The sequence below is a fragment of the Poecilia formosa genome, unplaced genomic scaffold (genome assembly GCF_000485575.1).
Source record: "Poecilia formosa unplaced genomic scaffold, Poecilia_formosa-5.1.2 Scaffold7, whole genome shotgun sequence".
In the NCBI taxonomy this organism is placed as follows: domain Eukaryota; kingdom Metazoa; phylum Chordata; class Actinopteri; order Cyprinodontiformes; family Poeciliidae; genus Poecilia; species Poecilia formosa.
Window position 1 is genome coordinate 4,223,378 of NW_006799946.1, and position 14,601 is coordinate 4,237,978.

At 43.2% G+C, this 14,601-nt stretch overlaps 1 protein-coding gene across 1 annotated transcript in view; it reads right to left on the reverse strand.

Moving 5' to 3' along the window:
- thrab (thyroid hormone receptor alpha b) overlaps window positions 1–7,218 on the reverse strand; it is a 133,345-nt gene extending 126,127 nt beyond the window's left edge. Inside the window, exon 1 of the mRNA XM_007572243.2 lies at window positions 6,763–7,218. The gene's annotated coding sequence lies outside the window, so the exon portion shown is untranslated. The remainder of the gene's footprint in view (window positions 1–6,762) is intronic.
- Window positions 7,219–14,601: the final 7,383 nt, after the last annotated feature.

Consider the following 14,601-nt stretch of genomic DNA (forward strand, 5'->3'; position numbering starts at 1 on the left):
ATAATGCATTTTTCTATAAATTACTAACGATGAATTTAACAGGAGAGAAAAAAAAAACCTCTGAAATAGGGCATGTATATAAAAAGGCTATGCTAGTCTTCAAAAATGTCAGGCTTTTATCATGTGAGAAGAGGAAATACTCAAATATTTTCCACCTTTATTGTTAAATATACCCTCCACAAATCCACTTAAAGTGATAGAAATGTTAAATGGAGAAATATAAAGTTTAAAAACTGGAAATAGAATGGTGTTAAACCATCATGAGCGCGTCTCTTCAGGGTGTCAGGTTTGAGGTCAAAAACCTACTATGTGGAGCTCCTTCACTAAAATCCCTAGTTCCAGATGAAGTAATCCCAACATGATTTTCTATTTTTTATTTTTTTTTTCACTATTTGGTGATCCTTATATTATGTTTATCATGACCACAATATGCCCATTTTCTGCTACTTCTTAAAAGCACCTGTGGGATGTGAAATGGAAGGTTCACATGTGCGATCAACATCAATGCTAATATAGGCCAAAATCTCTGAGGGATGTGGATGAATGTGTACCAGGATGTTGGGCTTTACTCCTGGTTAATCTGTGTTAATCTTGCTGCAAGTGTGAACTGAAGAAGAATCAAAGGCTGAACCTGAATCCAAACGTGCTTAAAGAAGTGGTTTGGTAGTTTTGCGCAGCTTGTACAGTAAAAGTAGCTCATTGAAGCTCTTCATGGTAAAACGGTAAAGGATTTGAAATCGTACAGCGCTTTATCAAGTCCATAGGACCCCAAAGTGCTCTGCACTACATTCAGTCATTCGCCTATTCACATGCTGATGGTGACAAGCTACTGAATAGTAGCCACAGCTGCCTATGACACCACCAGGCCCTCTGACCACCACCAGTAGGCAAGATGAGTGAAGTGTCTTGCTCCAGGACACAATGACAGGCGGACAAAACAGGAAGCGAACCCGCAACACACCTATTTTGGGGACCAACTCTTCAACCGTCGTCCCCACCATCTTTATCAGTTATGTTTTTTATTTATCAGCTGAACTGCAAAGGGATACGTCACATGAAGGGCGTTTTTAAATGATTTATTCTCGTCTCATTTGTGTACATAACATCACCGTGGGTCTAAGATTTTTTTATACATCTACTTTGTTTGTCATGGCTGACCGAGACAAAAGCCTTAATGAGTTTGTCATCCGTCTCTGTTTCCTGAAACAGTTCATCACCAGCCAATCACAACTGTGAGCACCATCAGACAGGAAGTGAGATTATATCGTAGCAATGCTTTGATGTTTAAACAGCCGAACATGAGCTCATAGACTCAAAGCATCATTTTATGCAATTACAAAAGGGATACATGTGTGACATCTGTTCACTGGTGAGTGCTGCATTTAAAAATGAATAAATATAAGCCTATTCTCACTTTATTGTTTTCAGTGCTCTTCACTAGTCCATCTGCAGGAAGGAACTTTGATTGTTAGCTGATTATTTACGGCCTTGGAGGTAAACAGAATCCGAAGATGTTATTGCCGCCGCAATATCGACTCTCGAGGGACAGCGCTTGTATTCCACAACACCGCGTTGTTTATGACAGAAGGAAAATTAGCCGCTTTATTGTGTTGGGAGTTCGTTTTATTTTTAAAACTAGATCTGCAAATGAAGCAGTGACTTCACTCCTCTGCCACTTTCATTAACCAAAATGGCCCTAGCAGGCACAGAGCGAAGGCCGTCGTGCTCCAACAAATGTCATCCTGGCAAAGGGAAACCTCCTGGCTCCCGGTGCCAAGCATTCCCATTGATGGAAAGCCAGTTTGTGAGCGGCCCCAGTGGTATTTCAGCAGAGCCAAGTTGACTCGTGCTAATAAGAGCAAAAGGCGGCTGCGCAATAATCTGTCTTTCTTGCCCGTTTTGGCCAATAACTGCATGTTTTGCCAGTTTATTATTCCTGCTGCCTCAGAGGACTTGTTTGATGGCACGAAGACGTAGCGACAGATAAGCCGGGGGCGGGGAGGGGGAGGATGCGGTAACCATCTGCATGGAAACCGCCGCTCAACAGACACAACTGAAAAACCTCTAACAGAATAAAATGAAACTCAACCTACTACGAGGGAAAAAAAATGAAGAATAGGGAGGAGCCAAAATGAAAACAAACAAACCACAAACCTGGAGCTTGCCTCCTGCCTGAGATCTGATGTAATGCCTCCAAAAGTGTGTTTGTGTGCCAGAGGGCTGTGATGTTACATTATTTCAGTGACACTGGGACCCTCCGGTGGTCTGTGGGAAGGCCGGTGCGAACCCCGCTGATAATCTCTTGTTGTGTTCGCCATGACGGCGTGCTTATCAGCAGTGATGCTCTGGTGCGGCAGAAAACCCCCACGCGACATCGTACAGGAGGATTTGCCGCATTCCTTTCTCTTAATGTAGTTTGACTTGCCAAATGACATTAGCCTCGGTGCCAAATATTACAGCAGGAAACCACTTGGAATTTCCTTCATGACAGGAAGGCCACAGAGCATACGGCACCTCTTATTTTCACTCAATCAACTGAATATTCTACTTGCAAAATTATCTCGTATTGATTTCTTCCACTTAAAACTATAGCAGATATGGTTGGCCTGTTTTTGCCTCCTCTTTTGCATCAATGTTTACATCAGATTTCAAATAATTGTTTTATATTTTACGCACTTTATGCTAAGGTTTTATCAAAATACAAGTATAGTCTGTTCAATCTATACCATGCAACTCCCATTTCTTTGCTTCACAATCTTCTCAAAACTACAGATGTCGCAGTACCTTGTGCACCTTATTCCGCCAAGTTTTCCTTTCGCTCAACTTTTCACTGATTTGCTGAAATCCATCACTTACAGATGCAAGAATCTTTGGCAACAACCATATGTTATTTTTTTAAATTGGTTTTATGTAATAAATTAAAAACAAACAAAGCAATTTAGTAAAAGAAAAAAGTAAAAACTTGATAAAACCTTAAACTTTCCTATTTTTATCCGTTTATAGAAGTTTTTTTTTTTTAAATCTACTTTTTTTAAGTCCTACATAAAACACTAAAATACTATACTGAATCCCAAATCCGCATTGAAAATACTGTTAAGACTGGAGTTCATATTGCTTGTGCACAGTCTTCTTCCACACTTTCACAAACCAGCCCCCATACAACTGGTGATCAATTTTTACACCGTTTTTAATTAATTCCAGCAAATGTGAAAAGTTCCTCTATCAAGTTTTAAATATGTAATTATATTTATGTGATTACATCCTAACAAACTTCAATGTGTATTTTAAGTTGAAGAGAATTTTTCTTTAGTCCAAGTATGTGGATCAATTATGCGGCAGGCCGTGAGAACCAGGGTCGGAAAACGCTAATCAGGCAGACGACAGGAGCGTTTGCATTTCACGGAAAATATGGGACGTGAAATTCAAACGACGATTTATCATCTCCGGTGCCCAGCGCACGCAAGTTTACAAGACAAAATAAATCAATAAAAATAAAAAGATGAAAGGGGAAAAGAGAAAAGAAAAAACAGTGGCAACAAGGATCAGTGACCTGCAACTTTTAGGGACGTTACTCCCTAAACACTACAAAAGCAACCATTGGTTAGCAGGGCTTCATAGAACTTGGCACCTGCCGATTCAGCCATTTGATTCAGTTGAGTTGGACACGTCTAAAGTGTCAGTACAGTTTGATACTCCTGCAGGAGGCAGTTATTGTTGCTTTTTGCATCACCTTTTTTCTTCCACTCATCTTTCTATTAGCCATCTTTATGTTAACAACAACCTTTTTCCAGCGCCCATCCCTTTCTAATACTGAGAAAGCTCTGCCACTGCACAACCTCTTACCCACCAGTTTTAAAAGCGAAACAACAATTAAGGCTTTTCCAAACATAGCGCTGGTGTCATGTCAGCGGCATTTCTCGTGCCAAGACACCACAACAAAGATCCAATCAAACTATGTTCATTATCCACCGTTTTACTTCTAAAGCCATCCCAGGGAGACAGATGTGAAACTAAGCCTTTCGTGCGCGGACATCTCCTGACACGTTGGATTTCCCAGCATCCCGCTTGCCTCTCCACACTCTGACATCACTGAACATCAGAAACGGAGCAGAGAACAGAGTTACATAAGAATATGCTCTACCGATTCTAAGCGCTGATCGCTCACGCCCTACCGCATGGTAGCAGGTGATTTAGAAAGGAGGAGAGGAGAAAATAAGACGCACAGAAAAGGTCGCGGAGAGAGAGGCCCCTCTGGAGAGCGGCATTCTAGGAGGGACCGAATAAGGTCACCCTCATCTCCTGCAAGGAGTTACGGCCTTGAGGAAAAGAGGAGGAGACGAGGCCAAGTCACATGGGGCTCCATCCATCCTCGTTTTTCCTCACGCTACCCTGTTACATCACTACGTCAGAAACCAAGCCAGCATTTTCCGAGTGTTTTCCCTGGAAGCGTTGAAACATTTCCTCACCAAAAGAAGAACAAGACCTACATATTGAATTGTGGATTACAGAATATTAAAGACTAGCTCTGAAAGGCACGTTAGCTGCCACTTGCTGGAAAATATTAAACAGATTATTCTATAGGAGAGCAATATGCGATTGACAGACCTGTATAGGGTTAATCATCAACCCAGAAGTAGAAAGACTGGATTTATACTGATGGTTAATGATTAATAAAGAGGTATCAGGGGCAGGACATAAAAGTGAAGCCATATAGACTGAATCCATTTGGTTTTAATGCTCATTCTGCCATTTGCTTTCTACCGTTTTCACCTTGCAGGGTTAACGACGCTCCGCTAAGGCGCATCTGTTGCATGCTGAATTCGGCCGCGGTGGCACCACGCGGCGTTTAGATTGTCACCATCTCTCTGCACACTCCAAAATGAAATTAATGCAGCACTGCTCAGAGAGCTCACACCCTTTCAAGAGTTTGAATTGAGTGCTAACACTGAGCGATTTAATTATTACACAGCCTGTGGTGCAGGGACAAGGACTTTTAAAGGGGAAACGGTTGCAAATGTGTGAGGCCAATATATTTCTGATCTGCATTTATGATGCCATTGATTTCTCTGAGGAGTCTCCTCTGGTCCGGGTTAGGGAGACGGCGGCGGGAGGGAAAGCAGCAAGTGCTACCAAATTTTCCCCTGGCAACATTAAAATCTTCTCTGAATTCATGATGGGAAAAACTTGCAAGAAGGTGGGGTCTCTCTATTATTCAATAAGCTTATTGCTTTGCAAAAGTATTCATAATAAACTTCACATTTTGCCACATTGCAACTACAAACCTTAATGCATTATATTAAAACTGTACTTGACATACACAATATGATGCGCAATTGGGAAGTAGAAGGAAGACGCATGGCTTAATACATTTTCAAAAATACAAATCTGAAAAGTTTGACTTGCATAGTTCACCCCCTTTTACTCTGACACACCTAAATAATATCCAATGCAACCAAATGACTTCAGAAGTCACTTAAGTGGAAAAGCATGCATGTATTTTTGTGTAATTTAATCTCAGTCTGCAGAAAACCACAGCTGAGAGAACCGGTTGAAGGGAAAACTGTTGGTCACGTATTCCGCAAACCTCGACTTTATGGAATATTGCAAAGGAGCAGATTATGTATGGTGACGGCAGCATCATGCTGTGGAGATGCCTTCCTCCACCAAGGGCAAGGATATCTAAAGGTAACAGCAAAGATGATTCAACTAAACACAGGGCAAAGTTTGTTTAGCAAGGAGAGGGATGCTGGGCAGCAACAGAGGGCAATCCTGGAAGAAAACACGCTTAAGGCTGCAAAAGACTGATTCATCTGTCAGCAGGCCAACAGTCCCAAGCATGCAACCACAGCTACTACGGAAAGGTTTAAATCACAGCAAGTCTATGTCTGAGAATGACCCAGTCAAAGTCCGGGAATGAATACAAGTGCACGCCAAACTACTTGGATTCCATTTTCAAACAATTTTAAACTTCACGTCATTTTCATTTTACTTCTACTTCGCAATTATGCATCGCGTTAGTTTATAACACTTAACCCTATAGGAACCAGTTTAAAGTCTGGAGTTGTAACTTGAAAAAAAAAATGTCAGCGAACGTAAATGCTTTTGCAGGGCTGAGGAATTCTATAAAAACGACAGACTGTGAGCATTACACGACTCATTATGCAACATGCAGCGCACAACCTTTTAGAGAACCTTGTGACTAAATGCAATTTACATTTAAGTTAGTTTGCATCTATAGAAAACATCGTTAAAGAACTGGACACAGAACTACAACTAAAGCGTTTTTCAGATGTTCATAGAACTATTTCTACTGCTTCTGATGGAAGGAAACTTTTATGAAATATTAGAAAACTGAGCAGCCCGACAGCGGTCTGCAGCATTTCGTGAGTGGGTCGATCTGCCTTCAAGTGTGTGCACGTGTGCATGCGTGAGTGGACCATGCGCGCCCCGTAGTACAGCAGGCGGTTCAGTCCAAGTCTGGGCCCAGAGAGCAGCACCCGATCCCGGCGTCACAACACCAACCAGAGCAGGGCTCCAACTAGCGCTCCGTAAGCGGCGACGTGAGCGTTAAATAACAGAAGGAGCGTTCAATACGCCGTGTGAATGTGCGAGTCCGTATGCGTGCGCGTACGAGTGGGTGTGCGTCGGCCGCAGGGCTGATCTGTCAAACCAGCCCGGGCTACACAAGCTACCGCCGCCGAAGTGCCTGCAGACCACGCTGCCACGGAGGCTTCGAACCCCCCCCCCGAAAACAACACTTACCGTCCCACCGTTTCCCCGCGCGCCGTGGACCCCACGTTGTCCTGGGAATTGGGTCATGAGGCGGAAACGAAGCGGGAGAAAAAGTCAGCCGGGTTCCTCCTGGGTTGCTGTAGAAAGTGTGTAACGGCAGGGCTGGATGGCTCTCTCTCTCCCCCCCACCCCACACCACACCTCCGCTCTCCGGAGCTTCGGTCCGCCGCCTGGCCGCTACTGCCGAGCCTCGTACCGCTTAAAAACAGACTCTCCTGTCCGCTTTCCAACGACGCTTCCTAGTTTGATTCCTGTTTTGTTGTCCTACAGTCACGTTTGGATGAACTGCAACGACCGTGCGCGTGTGGAGTGGAAAGAACCAAAAAAGAAACAGTACGCTTGTCGCTCCTCCCTCCGTTGCACTGTGTGCTGTACAGTAAGAGGAGCCGCACTTATTAAAACTATCTACTGCTCTCTACAGGACCCGCGCTGCAAAACACGCACCGACACGTCCGGGACGCTCACAGGTGACAGGCGGAGCATCCTCCTCTCGACTTGCCTCTGCGGTCCTTATTTATTGACTTCATCATGACTGAGCTCAAACCTGCTCCTCCTCCTGCTGCTGCTGCTGCTCTTCTGTTTGGTAGATACTGTATAGGTCATCTCGGATTTTGGCAGATAAAAAGAAAAAAGAAAAAAAACGTCTGAGGAAAGGTCAGTTAGACGGAGGCCTTTAGTTAAAATCCGTGGTTTTTACAAACTCTGACTTTTTAAAGCGATTGTCAAGAAATAAAAAAAGATTCTTAAATATCTTTTTTGTTGTTGTTGTTTAGAAATATATTTGGAGTCATAAAATAACTATTTCTTCTTGCTTAGATGATTTCACAGGGCGTTTTATTTGTCATGATGTGTTTGTTTGTTAGTGGGCCCAAAATGCAGACAGGAGCTGGGAGCGCGGATTATACTGAATGTTATCTAGCGATAAAACTGAAAACTTACAAAACTAACAGTGAACACAGGGAGCCAGAGGCAAACAAAAACAAGAATCCAGAACACAAAGCCAGCAGGATAAGCCGAGGGAAGCAATGAGGTCTTACAGGAAGAGTCACCAAGGAGGGATGAGAAAGAGGTGATTAAATTCTTGGAGTGTGAATAGTGGAACAATAGACCGGGCTAATTAACTAACAGGTAGCAGGTGTGTGGGGAGAGAGAACAGAAGAACGAGGAAAATTAATCTAACATTAAAGAATAACTAGACTTAAGAAACATAATTAAAGTAGAGTAAGAAAGAATGACTTGACAAAAGAAATAAACATAAACCAGAGTCACTAAAAAAACAGAGGGGGTGGGGGGGGTCTGATCTAATGAAAATAAGAAACTAAGGAACACAGAAATAAACAAACTCCAAAATAACTCAAATAAAGAAAGATCCGGACATTATTTTCCTTAGCAAAACAACAATACAAATAGCTATAATTAATAGTCACTCGATCGTGGCAGTACATTCCTAACTGGAACCACAAAATGCTTTTTTTTTTCTCAAGAAAGCGTAATCTGAATAGTTTTATGTATTATCATCATCATTATGCGCTTTCATTACGTGTGTCCTTTTTTTAATTTATATGTAAATTTTTTCTCTCTCTTTATCACACTGTTTTGTTTTTGGACCACTTTTATTAGTTGCCTGTAAATTGCCACATTTTTCTTTGACTATGAAAAAAAATGTTATGATATCACTCAATTTCAACAATAGAAAACAAGGAAACACTCAGATTGGCAAAAAAAAAAAAAGGCTTGGAATCCATAAATGTTTAGATAAAACTGAAAATACGGAACTGGTTTTGGGGTGGGGAAAAAATAACCATTAAATGTTGATGAAAAAATAAAAATAATAACTCGGTGTAAAGAAATGAAATACTGAGTCATTTGTCCATGGGTATCAGTGTGTGTGTCCATGTTTTGTTTTTGTTTTTTTTTTTGTTCTGTATGTCTTTTTTGGAAGATGCAAGTCAAATCAAATAAAACATTATTGCAATTATTGTTTTTTATGAAAGACACAATGCAGATCGATGTAAAAGTCTGCTACTTTCGTTAATTTGTTCATTTATCATACACCTACTCACGTTTATCATAAAACAACTTTGACAATGTCATTCCGTGATATTACAGAAACGTTGAGATGCTTGTAGTAGTTGTCACTGAAGAGGACATCTGGTCTGGAGACTGGATGGATGAATATGTGAATAAGTGGAAGGACAAACAGATGGATAATAGCCCTTCTCTGTGAATTTATTCCCAATGCAGCCCATTGGAAATATGGAGGAGCATCTGGGATGTTTGGGACTTTGGTTTAGGTTTACCATTCAACAATATGACTCAAGCCAAAACCTCCAAAACATGCCAAAAGGGAATACTGGATTCTTTTCCAAATTTCTTAAAAGCTAGTTGTTGTTGTTTTCATGCAAAGAGCTGGAGAGCTTTGTTTATTATGTGCTAAAACAACCCCAATGACTGAACAAACAAAAATATATATATATATGAGCTGATAAAGTCAGCAGTAAATATTCAATTTCTTTTCTACATTGTTGTGCTGGACTTATGTTGTTTAGTGTGATGTTTACTTTTAATGACATCATTAGAGGCATAGTGTATTACTGTTGGAGGGAAATGTGTAATCAATAAAGGTTATAGCTTAGTGTATATTTCCCCTCTATAAAAAAAAATAAAAACAAATGCCAAGTCAAACTCTGGATGAGAAGCACAGTCACTCACACTGACAGAGTGTGTTGCTTTGAAAATCTACTGTGTGTACATATACGTCTGCTATTAAATTGTCTCCATATACAGCTTTGGCAATTGTTTATGGTCGTGCAGTGCGGCATTTACGGCTTAAATCATCAGCATGCGATATAAACAGTTTTTTCAGCCACGTTACAATATTAATACTGATGGTGTTTTGTCTCCATTAGAGTTCAGATTAAAAGCGGATTAAAACACAATCTGTTTGGGTTGGAGACCAGATTAACCTTTTGACTTATAAAAACAGCGATCCCGTTTAAGCCCTGAAGTCCCCTGATTTTATTACTTTTAAATACACATAGCTGAAATACATGTCCTTCAGATGAGTTACTAATGATACAGGTTCTGTGATTACTGTATGTGCAGCGCCTTCCAGACACACTCTCCTTTTCCGTTTCGATTTTACGTGTATGTAGTGAAATTTTATGCGATTTAAAACACTAATGTGAAGTGGAAGGAGCAGTTCAAGTTCTTTTAAGTTACTTTATTTTGCACATATAAATCTGAAAAGTATAGCATAGTCTTCCAGTCACCCTTGCTTTGATGCCTTTGAGTAAAAATCCAGTGCAACTAATTGCCTTTAGAAGTCTGCTAAGAAGTCGATGGTGTCTATTTCTGTGTGTGATTTAATCTCGGTATAAATCCAGCTGCTCTTAAAAAGCATCAAAGGTTTCTTATAGGCCATTAGTGAACAAACTGCATCACAAAGACCAAGGAACACACCAGACAGATCAGTGATGAAGCTGAGGAGAGTTTGAAAAAAGTTTCGGGCTGCAATGCAGTATCCCCAAGTGTTAAACATTTCATGAAGCTCTGTGCCGTCCGTCATCTGAAAATGGAAAGAGCATCTTACAGTAAACCTACCAAGACATGGCTTTCCGCTAAACTGACATGTTTACCTGCCAGGAGTCCCATGGTAATCTCAGAGGAGCTGCAGAGATCCACAGGTCTGGCCAGAGAATCTGTAGGTTGGACAACTGTGTGTCCTGCACACAAAAAAACAACAACAAAAAAATCAACCCTGACCTTTGTGGAAGACTGTCAAAAAGAACAAATATTTTTGAAAGAAGTTCACGAGAAATCCATTACAAACCATGTAATAGATGCAGCAAGCATGTGGAATAGACGCTCCGGTCAGATGAGACCAAAAGTTAAGATTTTGACTTGCATGCAAAATACTGTGTGGTTGAAAGTATCTCCGCTAATCTGCTACCAAACTTAGAAACGTAATGTTATGCATATAACTTCTGTTCCCTGAAGGAGAGGAACGAAGTATAACACATAGTGTATGGGATATCACGCCCCCGCGTGGCCTAACTGAAGACACCTTTAATCACGCCTTTAGGCAAATGACATGTGATGACGGGTGGCAGGCCCCGCCTGCATATAAACACACCCTCATCACAGTCATTATTCAGTTCGATGGCCGCTCTTCACCGAGCCAAGCTGAAACAGCGGGGCAGAAAAAGGTGTTGTACCTCGTTCCTCTCCTTGAGGGAACAGTAGTTATATGCATAACATTATGTTCCCAATCAGTCGATTCACTCGGTACAACACATAGAGTATGGGACATATGTACACACCCCGCGGAGCAGCCATCAAACCTGAGACAGATGCACTGACCATGACTTTGCTGGCCAGCGAGGGGCCACCAGAATCAAGGATAGGCCCCATCTGCGTACTCTGTCCAGTACTGGCAGAATCATTTCCACTGGGGGAAATGCATACAGAAGCACATTGGGCCATGGGTGAGCCAGGGCATCCACTCCCAGTGGAGCGCTGTGATCCATTATGGAAAAGAATAGGGGACAGTGGGTGTTGGCTTTGGCGGCAAAGAGATCCACTGAAGCTTTGCCGAACCGTTGCCAAATCTGCACCACCACGGATGGATGCAGTCTCCACTCCCTCACCAGTGGGCCTCCCCTGGACTGAAGATCCGCCCCCAAATTCAGGTGCCCAGGAACATGAGTTGCTCTGACAGACAGAAAATGAACGCTGCACCACTGCAATAGTTTGTGAGACAATTTCAGCAAAGGAAGTGAATGAGTGCTCTCTTGTCTGTTTATGTAGGACACCGCAGTGGTGTTGTATGACCTTATCAGAACATGTTGGTTCATCTGAACCCTGCAAAAATGCCTCAGAGCCAGCAGGACCGCCCGCAACTCCAGGTAGTTTATGTGGAGCTTTGATTGGGTTAATGTCCAGACCCTCCTCACCTCTACGCCATCACATATTGCCCCCCACCCCTTCAAAGAGGCATGTGTGGACAACTCATTGCGAAAGGACACCCTGCCGATTGGAGACCCACGGTACAGCAGTCCGGGCTCCCTCCACGGTCGAAGGGCTGACATGCAAGCACCAGTTATCGCCAGCCTTCTGTGCAGGTGCCGTGACTGCTCAGCCGGTGAGAGCGTGTCCAGCGCTGCATCGGACGCATTTTTAACAGTCCGAGCGGCACCACTGCGATCATGGAGGCCATCCTTCCTATCAGTTGTAAGACAGTCCGGAAGCGCAGTTTGCACCCCAACTGAAACTGCGCAAGGAACCGATGAAACACGGTCACACGGTGCTCTGAGAGACAAGCTCGAGCTGACAGGGAGCATATTTCCAGCCCCAGGAATGAGAACTGTTGACTCGGGTTCAGTGAACTTTTCTGAAAGTTTACCGAGAATCCCAGGGCTTGAATGTGGGACAGCACCTGCGGCAGCTGCTCTGCAGCTTGCTCTCTGGAACTGGCTATTAAAGCCCAGTCGTCCAGATAAGCTAGAATGCGAAATTCCTTTTCTCTGAGAAGGGCTAGTGCTGCCTCCACAATTTTCGGTGATTCTGATCTCATTTAAGAGGGGGGTCAGATGGCTATCAGGAGGCATCTGAGCTCCTAGCTCGGACAAGCACATAGCTTGATAACTTTGAAGCATGGTGGCCGAGCTCAGAGAGCGAGCAGTGGTTGCTTGAGCGCGATAGGTCTTCTCCAACTGAGAAACTGCGGAAAACCTGCATTGTTTTGAGGGCAGGGTGGCAGAGCTGCCCACACCCTGGTTGTATGATGGCGCCAGGTAAGCTGCAAAGCACGCCTCCATTGGTGGTAAATTAACCAGACCCGCTTTGTCGGCACCCTCCAGGTCCACGTACTGCCTGTAGCCAGGCACTGCAACAAGCGTGGACAACGGTTTGTTCCAGGACGACTTTAGCTCCGAGACAAAATCTGGGAACATGGGCAGGTGATTTTTAACTGCAGCCGGCTCCGTCGGAAGGTAGGATCCAGTGAACCAGGAGGAGGAGGAGGAAGGGTCGACAATTCGAAGTCTAACTTATTAGCTGCACGACAGCAAAGGAACGATGTGTCGTCTTGACCCACAGGAGAGGCGGCGACCGGACAGACACTGGCTCGCGGAAAAGTCGTTGTCATCGTCTTCTGAAAGACTGTGACCTTCCAGGCCGATGTCTAGCACATCATCATCACCCTGAGCCTCGAGATGATGGTGAGATGGCGCTGCGTCCTGCACCGTTTCGGCTAACCCGTCCACATACTCCATATGGTCTACCCAGCTGGAAGTGGAAGCCTCGGCCCCTCCGTCCTCGTCAGACTCGGACGAAACCGGATTCATAGACTCGGAGAGCATGGGGTCTTGTTGTGATATGGTAGCCTCTCCCAGCACTTTCTGCAAAACTTGACCCGCCGTTCAAGCGTGGAGCGCCGAAGCTGGCTACAAAAAGCACAAGCATCCGGCTCCGACAAAGCTCTTCTGGCATGGACAATTCCAAGGCAGACGGGACATGCTTCGTGTTGGTCTTTTTCGTGAAGCATGAAGCCGCACTCCTGAGGACAGGGGCGAATGGAAGACTTCTGCTTCGCCATTTTTTTTGCTTCGTGCTCATCCCGAACCACGAAACCAAAGAAAATAAAAATAGACAAATGAGAAAATACAACTAGCGTTCAGCGGGCAGACACGCTAACCAGCAGGCAGCAGTAGCTAACACCAACAGGAGCAGTTAAGCTAGTTTTGGAAAAAGAAAAACAAGAGCGATGCTAGCTAGCAGCAGCTAGGAAGCACGGGTTGGAAACTAGGTATTCTCAGCGAGGTGAAGAGCATAAGAACTGAATAATGACTGTGATGAGGGTGTATTATGCAGGTGGGGCCTGCCACCCGTCATCACACGTCATTTGCCTAAAGGCGTGATTAAAGGTGTCTTCAGTTAGGCCACGCGGGGGCGTGATATCACATACTCTATGTGTTGTACCGAGTGAATCGACTGAAAGGGAACTAACTGTCTTTGGTAAATATAGCAGCATCTGCACCATGATATGGGGATGTTTTTCCTCAGGAGGCCTGAGGAATTGCTGGTCAGAGTCAATAAGGACATGCATGTTGGAAAAAAAAAACGGGTTATGGTTCAGCTTCCAAGAGGAAAACAACCCTAAACATAAAGCCAGAGCAATGGAATGACTTACACCAAAGCATGTTTATGTGTTAGAAAGGCCCGGTCAAATTCCAGCCATAAATCCAACTGAGATTGTTTATGAAGCCTTGGAAATTTTTATGATCATAGAAATTCCTGTCCAGTCTGACTGTGATCGAGCCTTTTTGTTTGAAATACGGCCTGAAACAAACGTGATTTGTATTAAAATGGGTTACTCCTAAAGTTCCTTTGATTTTCTTTGCATCATAAACACTAAAGACCCTTTCTGTCCAGAAGAAGATAGTAGCGATGCCTTTATTGTAAAATATCTACTGTGTTGTGGGTCAACATATGCAGTATTCGTTTAGGTGTAAGATGAGACCAAAGTGACTTTGTTTTTGTCTTTTGCAATGAACCTAATAATTATTAAACCTTTTATGACATTCAAAATTGCATTCATTTTTATGGACCTCGTATAAATCAAAACTCAAGGCTGTGTGGATTTAAATCAGACGGGAGCAACAAACAGATGAGCCTCAAATCCCTCTTCGAGGCCAGGCCAAAGTATTTTTTACTCTTAAAAAAAACTATTTCAACAAACCACTCAAAGAGAGTATTAGCCGTGCTTCTGTTCTCAATTTAATCAACATTCCTGCTTTCAAAAGGCAC